Source organism: Hippopotamus amphibius, chromosome 11, assembly GCF_030028045.1.
Source record: "Hippopotamus amphibius kiboko isolate mHipAmp2 chromosome 11, mHipAmp2.hap2, whole genome shotgun sequence".
Lineage (NCBI taxonomy): Eukaryota > Metazoa > Chordata > Mammalia > Artiodactyla > Hippopotamidae > Hippopotamus > Hippopotamus amphibius.
The window spans coordinates 32,923,765-32,937,147 of NC_080196.1; the positions used below are offsets into that span (position 1 = coordinate 32,923,765).

The 13,383-nt window shown below is 41.0% G+C and overlaps 1 protein-coding gene across 5 annotated transcripts in view; it reads left to right on the forward strand.

The window, feature by feature from the left end:
• Window positions 1–13,383, forward strand: part of SUPT3H (SPT3 homolog, SAGA and STAGA complex component) — a 451,548-nt gene that overhangs the window by 214,659 nt on the left and 223,506 nt on the right. The window lies entirely within an intron of this gene.

A 13,383-nucleotide genomic window follows, 5' to 3' on the forward strand; every position in this document is an offset into this window, starting at 1 on the left:
ACCAATTACTTGGATTTTATCTTTAAGTGACTTAAAAATATTATGTCCATTGCAGAACAAAAAGAAGTGACTGTGGCTAGGTACAGTGGCTTTCATTTCTATTTTCCAAAAACAAGTAGGATGATATCTAGCTTTCTGCGTGTGGGAAAAAAAAATGGCAGAAGTAATGTGAGAAAAACTGCAAATTAAAGCTGAAGAACTAACCACCCTGAAAATTAAAATAATATACTCATCAAAATCCTGTCCCTAGTTATATCTTTAACTGGTTTTATTATTTTTTTTCCATAAATTTTATTTATTTATTTATTTATTGGCTGCATTGGGTCTTTATTGCTATGCACAGGCTTTCTCTAGTTGCAGTGAGCAGGGGCTAGTCTTGATTGTAGTGCGCGGGCTTCTCAACGCCGTGGTTTCTCTTGTTGCGGAGCACGGGCTCTAGGCGCATGGGCTCGGTAGTTGTGGCTCACGGGCTCTAGAGCACAGGCTCAGTAGTTGTGATGCACAGGCTTAGTTGCTCCATGGCATGTGGGATCTTCCCGGACCAGGGATCGAACCCGTGTCCCCTGCATTGGCAGGCGGATTCTCAACCTCTGCACTACTAGGGAAGTCTCTTTAGCTGGTTTAGCTGGTTTTAGATACATTACATGTTTATGCCAGTGATGATTATTTTTAGTAGAAAAGTTTATAAAAATTTGAGGTAAAACTTGGTAATTATTTGTACATTTTATTAATGTACAAAGTACCTTAAAAATATTTTTTTACTAGAAATGTGAATGAATTCATTGTTTTGTCTTTGAATCAATTATTTCCGTTTGATAACTTTGTACTTTTTCTTTGGTGTGATTTAAATTAACTTAAAAAAAATGGAAGGAAAACTGTTCCAGCAGTCCAAAGAATTAAATATTGAATATGTCAGTGAACATAACAGAAGATTTTTGCCATTGTGGAGTTTACTCTCTAATGGGGACTTTTTATTCTCTTTCTGTCCTGTTGGTTTGTTTGTCCTTATGCCAGTAGCACACTATCTTAATTACTGTGACTTTATAATAAGTCTTGTAGGAAATCTCCTTCCACTTTGTACTTCAAAAGTGTCTTGACTATTCTTGGCTCTTGACTCTCTCACATAAAGTTTAGAGCCAATTTATATATTTTTAATTGCATTTTCTACCTTTGTATGCTGCTTTCCCCAGCTTTATTGAGATATGATTGATATTGTGTAAGTTTGAGTATGTGTTGATTTGGTACACTTATTTATTACAAAATGATTACCACCATAGCTTTAGCTCACACCTGCATCATGAGACACACATACACACACACACACACACACACACACACAACTACTATTTCATTTTTGTAGTGAGAACACTTAAGACTTACTCTGTTATCAACTTGTAAATGTATAATGTAGTACCGTTACTATGATCACCATGCTGCATTTTACATTCCCAGAACTAATTCATCTTATAACTGAAAGTTTGTAACCTTTAGGTACCATCTCCCTATTTCCCCCACTCCCAGCCCCTGGTAACCATCACTCCGCTGTTTGTTTCAATGAGTTCGTTTTGCCTTTTTGTTGATGATGATATTTAGATTGCTCTTATAGTTGAATAACTTGCTGGTTTCTTTTATTAATTGGAATAATTTCTCTCCCCATTATTTTGTTTTCTGTGTAGATACTCAGATTATATGTGAATATAAGAACAGTTTAGTTTTTTCTTTTCAATGCTTATATAATTTAAATCTTTTCTTGCCTTATGTTGCTGTAATCTTCATTACTATATTGATTGAAAGTGGTAATAGTGGGATCCTTATATTGGTCTGAATTTCAAAAGGTTTGAATGCTTCTGAGTATGTCGTTTTCTTTATGGTTTTTGGTAGATTCTCTTCAGCAGATTAAAGAAAATCCTTTTTAGTTGTAGTTTGCTAAAAATGTTTGTCATGAATGGTTGTTTAGTGATTTTCCTATGTCTATGGAGATGACCATATAGTTTTTCTGTTTTCATATTTTATGTAGTTGATTATATTAATAGTTTTATGTTTTACTCTTGCTTTCCTGGCAACCAAAAAAAAAAAAAGTCTACCCAGCAAAGGTATCCTTCAGAATTGAAAGAGAGATAAAGAATTTTGCAGACAAGTAAAAGTTGAAGGAGTTCATAATCACTAGCCTAGCCTATAAGCAATGTTAAAGGGGCTTCTTCAAACTGAAATGAAAGGATGCTAGTTAGTAATAGTAAAATGTATAAAAGTACAAATTCCACTGGTTAAATTCACAATATGCAAATGTTTTAATGGTAGGTAAATCATGTATACATCTAGTATGAAGGTTGTAAGTCCAAAGTAGTAAAAATAATCATAACTACAATAATTTGTTAATGATACACAAAGTAAAAAGGTATACATTGTGAAATCGAAAACATAAAATGTGATGAGAGGAGTGTAAAACTACAGTAAGAAAATCTGAGAAGCAGTAGAGCTGATGGTGTCCCAAAATGAATTCAAAGGCAGTTGAAGACCAGTGTCCCAGCTTGAAGATGGGCAGAGAGGGTGAATACTCCTCCTCTTGTTCTATTCAGGCCTTCAATAGATTGGATGAGGCCCACTCACATTGGAGAGGGGGCAATCTGCCTTACTCATTTTACTGATTCAAATGTTAATCTCATGCATAAGTACCTTCAAATACATATCAAACTAATGTTAACCACCCCATGGCTCAGTCAAACTGAGATGTAAAATTAACCATCACCCATATCAGCTTGGCACCCATATCTTCTTTAACTATACTTAGTCTCCAAATAAAGACAAAAACAGGGTCACAGTTCTGCCTAACGTGATACAGTTATCCAGCACACAACTGAAAATGCAGTCACCCCTTCCCCAGAAGATGAGGTTAAGTCCTTGAGTGATGTTTATACTTCTCCTTGGTATTCCCAGCTTAAATACTATGATATAAAATGAATAATACTTAACTGAATACTATAAGGCCAATACATTTTATGTTACATGATGAGGGAATAAGAGAGAGAAGGAAACAGCTATTTCCCCAACACCGACATTCACACACACATACAAACATATTCGTGACAAAATTAGGGAATAGTATTACAATCCTCTTTCTATAACTGGTTATATGGTCATAGCTGGTATTAATAACTACCTTCTTCCACTACCTAATCTGTATTCCCCTGCCTTCAGCAAGCACCTCAGCTGGTTGTGCTTCTTTAGCTGGTGGAGTGACCCAAACCTTCATTCTTGAAGGATCTGAGCTATTAGTAGTCCTTCCTGGATTGGATTGTAGTTTTCCATTGACCTTAGTCACAGGGCATGGTAATACTATGAGACGTCCTAAGGGATCTCCTATATTCCAGACATACTCTTCCTTACCTCTACTGTGGAGTACCAGTCTATTTTCCACTGGGTAGTCAGTATCACTCATCCCAACCAACACAGTAACTCCTTCTTTGCTTGTTGATTCAGAAGCATGTGGAATCCACAGTGACTCAGCTGCAGTCTTAAGTTTCATTTCAATGGAATAATTGTGTCAATGGAATAAATGTGAAAGCGTTCTTCCCTCCGGAATTAAGACCTCTAGGCCAGCAAATCATAAGGCCATGGGAACAGGAAGCAACAATTTTGCTAGTGGGTCTTTAGGAGTAATAATGAGTGGTGCCTCTTCCATTCCATTTCTTGATTCCTAGATCTGTGAGTTGTGTGCGTGGGAGAAACAAAACCATGTGTTGGATACTGATTCATAGGCTGTATAGTCTTCTGGAAAACCTGTCCCAGCTCTACAAGGTATTACCACCTTTGTGGCACCTTAACTCAGTCTTTTTTTTTTTTAAGCTCTTTATTGGAATATTATTGCTTTACACTCTTGTACCAGTTTTTGAGGTACACCAAAGTGAATCAGCTGTATTTATACATATATCCCCATATCCCCTCCCTCCTGCGGCTCCCTCCCACCCTCCCTGCCCTGGCCCTCTAAAGCATTACCCATCATCCAGTTGATCTCCCTTTGTTATACAACAACTTCCCACTAGGTATGTATTTTACATTTGGTAGTGTATCTATGTCTATGCTACTCTCTCACTTCAACCCAGCTTCCCCTTCGCCCCCCACCCCCCACTCCAGCCCCATGTCCTCAAGTTCATTCCCTACATCTGCATCTCCACTCTTGCCCTGTCACTGGGTTCATCAGTACCATTTCTTCAGATTCCATATATATGAGTTAGCATACAGTATTTGTTTTTCTCTTTCTGGCTTACTTTGCTATATATGACAGTCTCTAGGTTTATCCACCTCATTACATATAGTTCAATTTCATTCCTTTTTATGGCTGGGTAATATTCCATTGTATATATGTGCCATATCTTCTTTATCCATTCATCTCTTGATGGGCGTTTAGGTTGCTTCCATGTCTTGGCTATTGTAAATAGTGTTGCAGTGAACATTATGGTACATGTTTCTTTTTGGATTATGGTTTTCTCTGGGTATATGCCCAATAGTGGGATTCCTGGTAGTTCCATTTTTAGTTTTTTAAGGAACTTCCAAACTGTTTTCCATAGTGACTGTTCCAGCTTACCTTCCCACCAACAGTGCAGGGGAGTTCCCTTTTCTCCACACCCTCTCCAACATTTATTGTTTCTAGATTTTTTTGATGATGGCCATTCTGACCGGAGTGAGGTGATACCTCATTGTGGCTCTGACTTGCATTTCTCTAATGATTAGTGATGTTGAGCATCTTTTCATGTGTTTGGTAGCCATCTGCATGTCTTCTTTGGAGAAATGTCTGTTTAGGTCTTCCACCCATTTGTGGATTGGGTTATTTGCTTTTTTGGTATTAAGCTGCATGAGCTGCTTGTATATTTTGGAGATTAATCCTTTGTCCGTTGCTTTGTTGGCAAGTATTTTCTCCCATTCTGAGGGTTGTCTTCTTGTCTTATTTATGGTTTCTTTTGCTGTGCAAAAGCTTTTAAATTTCATGAGGTCCGATTTGTTTATTCTTGATTTTATTTCCATTATTCTAGGAGGTGGGTCAAAAAAGATCTTGCTTTGATGGATGTCATAGAGTATTCTGCCTATGTTTTCCTCTAAGAGTTTTATAGTGTCTGGCCTTACATGTAGGTCTTTAATCCATTTGGAGTTTATTTTTGTGTATGGTGTTAGGAAGTGTTCTAATTTCATTCTTTTACATGTAGCTGTCCAATTTTCCCAGCACCACTTATTGAAGAGGCTGTCTTTTTTCCATTGTATACTCGTGCCTCCTTTGTCAAAGATCAGGTGCCCATATGTGTGTGGGTTTACCTCTGAGTTCTCTATTCTGTTCTATTGATCTTCCTTTCTGTTTTTGTGCCAGTACCATACTGTCTTGATCACTGTGGCCTTGTAGTATAGTTTGAAGTCAGGAAGCCTGATTCCACCAACTCCATTTTTCCTTCTCAAGATTGCTTTGGCTATTCGGGGTCTTTTGTGTTTCCATATAAATCATAAGATTTCTTGTTCTAGTTCTGTGAAAAATGTTATTGGTAATTTGATAGGGATTGCATTGAATCTGTAAATTGCTTTGGGTAAGATAGTCATTTTCACAATGTTGATTCTTCCAATCCAAGAACATGGTATGTCCCTCCATCTGTTTGTATCATCTTTGATTTCTTTCATCACTGTCTTATAGTTTTCTGCAAACAGGTCTTTTGCCTCCTTAGGCAGGTTTATCCCTAGGTATTTTATTCTTTTTGTTGCAGTGGTAAATGGGAGAGTTTCCTTAATTTCTCTTTCTGCTCTTTCGTTGTTAATGTATAGGAATGCAAGAGATTTCTGTGCATTAATTTTATATCCTGCTACTTTACTAAATTCATCGATTAGTGCCAGCAGTTCTCTGGTAGAATCTTTAGGGTTTTCTATGTATAATATCATGTCATCTGCAAAGAGCGCCAGTTTTACTTCTTTTCCAATTTGGATTCCTTTTATTTCATTTTCTTCTCTGATTGCTGTGGCTAAAACTTCCAAAACTATATTGTTTGTCATATATGGCTTTTATTATGTTGTTGTAATTTCCTTCTATGCCCATTTTCTGGAGAGTTTTTATCATAAATGGATGTTGAATTTTGTCAGAAGCTTTTTCTGCATCTATTGAGATTATCATATGGTTTTTATCCTTCAATTTGATAATATGATGTATCATGTTGATTTATTTGCATATATTGAAGAATCCTTGCATCCCAGGGATAAACCCCACTTGATCATGGTGTATGTTATTTTTAATGTGCTGTTGGATTCTGTTGGCTAGTATTTTGTTGAGGATTTTTGCATCTATATTCATCAGGGATATTGGCCTGTAATTTTCTTTTTTTGTGACATCTTTTTCTGGTTTTGGTATCAGGGTGAGGGTAGCCTCGTAGAATGAGTTTGGGAATGTTCCTCCTTCTGCTATATTTTGGAAGAGTTTGAGAAGGATAGGTGTTAGCTCTTCTCTAAATGTTTGATAAAAATTTGCCTGTGAATCCATCTGGCCCTGGGCTTTTGTTTGTTGGGAGATTTTTAATCACAGCCTCAGTTTCCATACTTGAGATTGGCCTGTTCATATTTTCTGTTTCTTCCTGGTTCCGTCTTGGAGGATTGTACTTTTCTAAGAATTTATCCATTTCTTCCAGGTTATCCAATTTATTGGCATATAGTTGCTTGTAGTAGTCTCTCATGATCTTTTGTATTTCTGAGGTGTCCGTTGTTACTTCTCCTTTTTCATTTCTAAGTCTGTTGATTTGCATCTTCTCCCTTTTTTTCCTGATGAGTGTGGCTAATGGTTTATCAATTTTGTTTATCTGCTCAAAGAACCAGCTTTTAGTTTTATTGATCTTTGCTATTGTTTCCTTCATTTCTTTTTCATTTATTTCCAACCTGATCTTTATGATTTCTTTCCTTCTGCTCACTTTGGGGTTTCTTTGTTCTTCTTTTTCTAATTGTTTTAGGTGTAAGGTTAGGTTGTTTACTTGATAGTTTTCTTGTTTCTTGAAGTAGCACTGTATTGCTATATACTTCCCTCTTAGAGCTGCTTTTGCTGTGTCCCATTGGTTTTGGTTGTTGTGTTTTCATTGTCATTTGTTTCTAGGTATTTTTTGATTTCCTCTTTGATTTCTTCAGTGATTTCTTGGTTGTTTAAAAGCGTATTGTTTAGTCTCCATGTATTTGTATTTTTTACAGTTTTTTTCAGGTAATTGATGTCTAGTCTCATGTTGTTGTGGTCAGAGAAAATGCTTGTTACGATTTCACTTTTTTTGAACTTACTGAGGCTTGATTTATGACCCAAGATGGAATCTATCCTGGAGAATGTTCTGTATGCACTTGAGAAGAAAGTGTATTCTGTCATTTTTGGATGGAATGTCCTATAAATATCAATTAAGTCGAGATGGTCTAATGTGTCATTTAAAGCTTGTGTGTCCTTATTGATTTTCTGTTTGGGTGATCTGGCCGTTGATGTAAGTGGGGTGTTGAAGTCTCCTACTATTATTGTGTTACTGTCGATGTCCCCTTTTATGGCTGTTAGCATTTGTGTTATGTATTGAGGTGCTCCTAAGTTGGGTGCATAGATATTTACAATTGTTATATGTTCTTCTTGGATTGATCCCTTGATCATTATGTAGTGTCCTTCCTTGTCTCTTGTAATAGTCTTTACTTTAAAGTCTAATTTGTCTGATATGAGTATTGCTACTCCAGCTTTCTTTTGACTTCCATTTGCATGGAATATCTTTTTCCATCCCCTTACTTTCCGTCTGTATGTGTCCCTTGGTCTGAAGTGGATTTCTTATAGACAGCATATGTAAGGGTCTTATTTTTGTATCCCTTCAACCAGTCTGTGTCTTTTGGTTCGAGCATTTAATCCATTTACATTTAAGGTGGTTATTTACATGTATGTTCCTATTACCATTTTCTTAACTGTTTTGGGTGTGTTTTTTAGGTTTTTGCCTTCTCTTGTATTTCCTGCTTAGAAAATTTCCTTTAGCAATTGTTGTAAGGCTGGTTTGGTGGTGCTGAATTCTCTTAACTTTTGCTTATCTGTAAAGCTTTTGATTTCTCCATCAAATCTAAACAAGATTCTTGCTGGGTAGAGTATTCTTGGCTGTAGGTTTTTCTCTTTCAGGACTTTCAGTATATCCTGCCACTTACATCTGGCCTCCGGAGTTTCTGCAGAAAGATCAGCTGTTATCCTTATGGGTTTTCCTTTATATGTTATTTGTTGCTTTTCTCTTGCTGCTTTTAATGTTTTTTCTTTGTGGTTAATTTTTGTTAGTTTGATTAATATGTGTCTCAGGTGTGTTTCTCCCTGGATTTATTCTGTATGGGACTCTCTGTGCTTCTTGAACTTGATTATTTCCTTTTCCATGTTGGGGAATTTTTCCACTAAAACCTCTTCAAATATTTTCTCAGACCCTTTCTTTTTTTCTTCTTCTTCTGGGATGCCCATGATTCGAATGTTGGTGCACTTAATGTTGTCACCAAGGTCTTTGAGACTGTCTTCCATTCTTTTTCTTCTTTTTTCTTTTTCCTGCTCTGTGGCAGTTATTTCCCCCATTCTGTCTTCCAACTCACTTACTCATTTTTCTGCCTCAGTTATTCTGCTCTTTATACCATCTAGAGTATTCTTAATTTTGGTTATTTTGTTATTTATTACTGTTTGGTTGCTCTTTAGTTCTTCTGAGTCCTTATTAACTGTTTCTGGTATTTTGTGTATTTTGTTATCAAGATTTTGGATCATCTTTACTATCATTACTCTGAATTCTTTTTCAGGCAGTTTTCCTATTTCCTCTTCATTTATTTGGTCTTGTGTATTTTTACCTTGTTCCTTCATCTGTGACTTTTTTTGTCATCTCATTTCCCCCCCAGTTTGGATGGGCGGGATTGTGTTCCTTTCCCACTGGGTGTTTGGCCTGAGGTGTCAAGCACTGGAGTTTGTAGGTTGTTGTGTATAGCTGGGTCTTGGTTTGAGGTGAGAACTTCTGGGAGACCTCACTCTGATGAATATTCCCTGGGAACTGGGTTTCCCTGTTAGTCCAATGTTTTGGACTCAAAGCTCCCACCTCAGGAGCTCAGGCCTGAACCTGGGCTTGTGAATCAAAATCCCACAAGCTGTGTGGAGCAGGAAAACGAAAAAAATTAAAAAAAAAAAAAAAAGTAGGAGCACAGCAGAACAATAGCAAGATAAAAAATATGATAATAGAAAACTAACAGATGTGTTGGAAAAAAATTAGAAAAAAAAAAGATGGAGCAACAACTGGAAGCTAAAACAACTGCAATAACCTAAATGAGGAGGTGGGAAGGAAAAAAAAGAAAAAGAAAAAGAGAAAAAAAGCCAGAAAAGGCCTTGACTGTTGAGGGGGGCGGGGGCGCCTAGACAAGGGCAGAGGAGGTGGGGAGATGTTAGGCAATGGGCAGGGCCTACACTTAGAAAAGGCCCTGGGGATGATGGGGAATGGGGCTTAGCCCCAGTGAGGCAGAGGGGCCCAAGAATGCCTCTGGTCCTGGGGGCAAAGGACCAGATTGAGGTACTCCGAGGGCTCCCTGGGCCCAAGTTGGTGGGAGAAATGGTAGGCACCTCCCCTGGTCCTTCAGTCTCGGAGGGTCACTCCCCCTTGGGTTCTCTTCTTCCTCACCCCCTCTCTCCTATTCCCCTAGCCACCCTCACAGCTGCAGGGGGCACTGGAAGGCAGGAGACCAGACTCTGACGCCCAATAGGCTTCCCAGGGCCAACTGGGCTAGGGTAACGCCTGCAGCACTTCCTCAGATTTCCTAGTCTCGTAGGGTCCCTGTGTGCCTCTCTTCCTCTCCCCCACCCCCCACTCTCCTAGGTGCCAAGCAGCTGGAGGGGGCTCTGGAGTGTGAAAGACCAGGTCTGTGAGCCTAGCAGTCTTCCCAGGGCTAGTGGGCAGGGGAAATTCCTTCTCCGCCTCCCTTAATCCTCCAGTCCCAGAAGGCCTCCTCCCCTGCCAGCCTCTCCTCTTCTTCTCTGTTCTCCTTCTTCACCCCTAGGACCAGTGAGACCTGGAGGGGCCCCTGGAGGACCAAAGACCAGGCCTGGGGGCGCAACAGGCCTCCTGGTGCCAAGTGGGTAGGGAGATTTCCTGCAGTGTCTCCCCTGATCCTCCGGTCCTGCAAGGTCCCCCCCACCACTGTCTGCCTCTCTTCCTCTTCTCCTCTTCTCCCTCCCTCCCAAGCCTATATGACCCACTTAGCTGGAAAGACCGAGGGACCAGACGCAGGAGCCCAGCAGGCCCACCAGGCCCAGGTGGGCAGGGGAGAGGTCCTCTGCGCCTCCCCTGTCCTCTGCTTCTGGAACGTCCCACCACCAGCCTGCCTCTCTTCCTCTTCCCCTGCCACGCTCCAACGTCCCCAGGACCAACGCGTCTGGGAGGGGACCCTGGAGAGTTGGAGACCAGGCCTGGGAGCCCAGCAGTCCTCCTGGGCCAGTGGGCAGCGGAAATGCCTTGCGCTCCTCCCCCATCCTCTGATCCCAGAGGGTCCCTCCCCCCTTCCGCCTCTCTTCTTTTCCCCCCACCACTTCCCTCCTGTACTTCTAGGACCAGCGGCCGGGAGGAGCCTTGGAAAGTGGAGGACCCGCCCAGAAGAAATACCCAGCGGCGCCTCCCCTATTCTTCTGACCTGAAGAGATCCCTTCCCACACCCACTGTCTGCCTCTCTCTCTCCCCCCCGCCTCTCCCCCATGCCCCCAGGATCCTCGTGTGGGAGGGGGGCCTGCAGAGTGAAGGACCAGGCCCAGGAGTCCAGTCGGCCTCCTGGTCAAGCAGGCAGGTGAAACGCCCTCTCACCTCCCCATCCCCCAGTCTCAAATCCCCCACCCCCTCCTGCCCGCCTCTCCACCTCTTCGCCCTTCCTTCCTCCTTTCCACACTCCCAGGACCCAGGCAGCCCGGAGGGGGCCTTGGAGGGTGGGCGACCCCGCTAGGGAGCCCAGCAGGCTCCTAAGCCGGGAGCTCAGCAGGCCTCCTGGCCTCCTGGGCGGGAGAAGTCCAGTTTCGGTTTCAGATCTCCTCAACCGCCAACAGTCCCTCCAGGCAGGAACCTCCCCCCTCACTTAACCACCCCGCAGGGGCGCCTGTCCTGTCTGGCTTCCCCTTCCCCGCCCCACTGAATTCCCCCAGGTCCTACCCGGTTTCTCTGGGGTTCCTGTGGTCTGCTTGGGCCTCAGGTCCCCCGCCCGCCTCAGGCAGCCTATCTGTTTGTGGGGAGATGTGATCTCCGCGTCTTCCCACGCTGCCTGTAACTCAGTCTTCAAAAGGCCATTTCACCATTCTGTTAAACCGGCTGCCTCATGATTGTGGGGAACATGTTAAGAATAGTGAATTCTATAAGCATGGGCCCAGTGTAGCCCTTCTCTTGCTGCAAAGTGAATTTCTTGATCAGAATCAATGCTGTATAGAATATTAGGACAGTGGACAGACTTTCTGTAAGTCCACAGATGGTAGTTTTGGCAGAAGCGTTGCATGTAGGGATGCCAGTTCCATATCCAGAGTGTCTATTCCAGTAAGAATAATACAGTTGCACTGCCATAATGGCCATAATGGAAGTGGCATCAGCCCCTTACCAGGTAGCTGACCAGTCCCCCTAGGGAATGGTGCCATATAGGGAACTCAGTGTTGATTTCAGCTGCTGACAAATGGGCACTCGGCAGTGACCTTGGTGATTGGAACTCCATCCCTCCCACTGTGGCCACTTTGTTCATAAGCCCATTGGGCAGTGATGTGGTGATTGGGGAAAAGCTGATGGTATCCACTCGGTTGTTAAAATCTTCCTTTGCTGAGGTCACCTGTGAGCATTCACACAAGACACAGATATCTTCACTTCTTTTTTTTGGGAATTTTTTAAATTGAAATATGGTTGGTGTCTTCACGTTGTTGTTCTTGTGTTGTTGTTGTTGCTTTGCCTATTTAGGGACATCTGTCTACCTCCTGCCCAAAGTCACCAATTTCCCCAACATATTCCTTCCATGTCCCTTACCATTAGCCACTCATTGGTCATAGGCCATGAATCCGTATAAAATTGTACATCTAACCATTTCTTCTTTCAAGTAGATGACTAAGTGCATTACTGAAAGTTCTGCCCACTGGGAGAATTTCCCTTTACCACTGTCTTTCAGGGATGCTCCAGAGGGGACTAGAGCACTACAGCTGTTTGCTTTTGGGTGGTGTCTACATATCCTGCATATTTCCACAGTGGCGGCACCATTTTGCATTCCCACCAGCATGGGTGGGAATGTACGGCATTTACAATTTCTGCATATCCTAGCCAGCACTTACTATTTTCCATTTTGTTGATAATAGCCATTCTTATGGGTTTGAAGTGGTATCTCTATGGGTTTTTTTTTGGGGGGGGGGGGGGTTGGTGTTTGTTTGTTTGTTTTTTTGCATTTCCCTAATGGCTAATGATTTTGAGTGTCTTTTCATTTGAAACTGGCCATTTGTTTATTTTCATTGGAGAAATATCTATTTAAATCTATAACCCATTTTTAAGTTGGGTTTTTTTTTGTTGTTGTTATGTTGTGGGAATTCTTTATATATTCTGCTTATTTATCTGATATATGATTTTCAAACTTTTTTTCCCATTCTGTTGGCTATCTCTTCATTCTCTTACCAGTGTTCTTTGATTTATAAAAGGTTTTAATTTTGAGGAAGTCCAATTTATTTTTTTCTTTTTTGTTGCCTGTGCTTTTGGTGTCTCACTTAATAAACCTTTGCCAAATTCAAGGTCATGATCTCCCTTTCTGTTTTATTCTGAGAGTTGTATAGTTTTAGGTCTTTGATCTGTTTTGAGTTTATTTTTATATATGGTACAAGGTAAGAGTCCAACTTCATTCTTTTGTGTGTGGACATCTTGTTTCCCTGCACCAATTGTTGAAAAGACTGTCCTTTCCAGATTGGGTGCTCTTGCCACCCTTATTGAAAATCAGTTGATCATTATATGTTTATTACTAGGCTCTCTATTCTTTTCTTTCTTAGAGTCTATTTGTGCCAGTACCACATTTTTTTCTCTTTCACTCAGCCTGGGATAGGATAAGCAAAGTGCCTTCCCCAGAGTGATATTTTCCTAGTTCACACACTGAAAGTATCACCATCTGGGTGTTGCTTTTCTCAGCTTCAGATTAGGTTGCTCAAACTGACCTCCTACCTTGCTTGTGGTCCCAGCCCTCTTTCCTATACCTTGAAAACTGTGCTGGTTGAAATCCAGGCTCTAAGCTACTGTAAAGAAGTAGATACCTTCAGAATAAATTTTGGCTCCAGGGCTCTCTTATCCTGTAGAACTGCATTTTCTCATTTTCTCTTTTGTTTTCTTTACTGCTGGTTACAGTATGCATTATATATAAGTTTTGTTTCTAAGA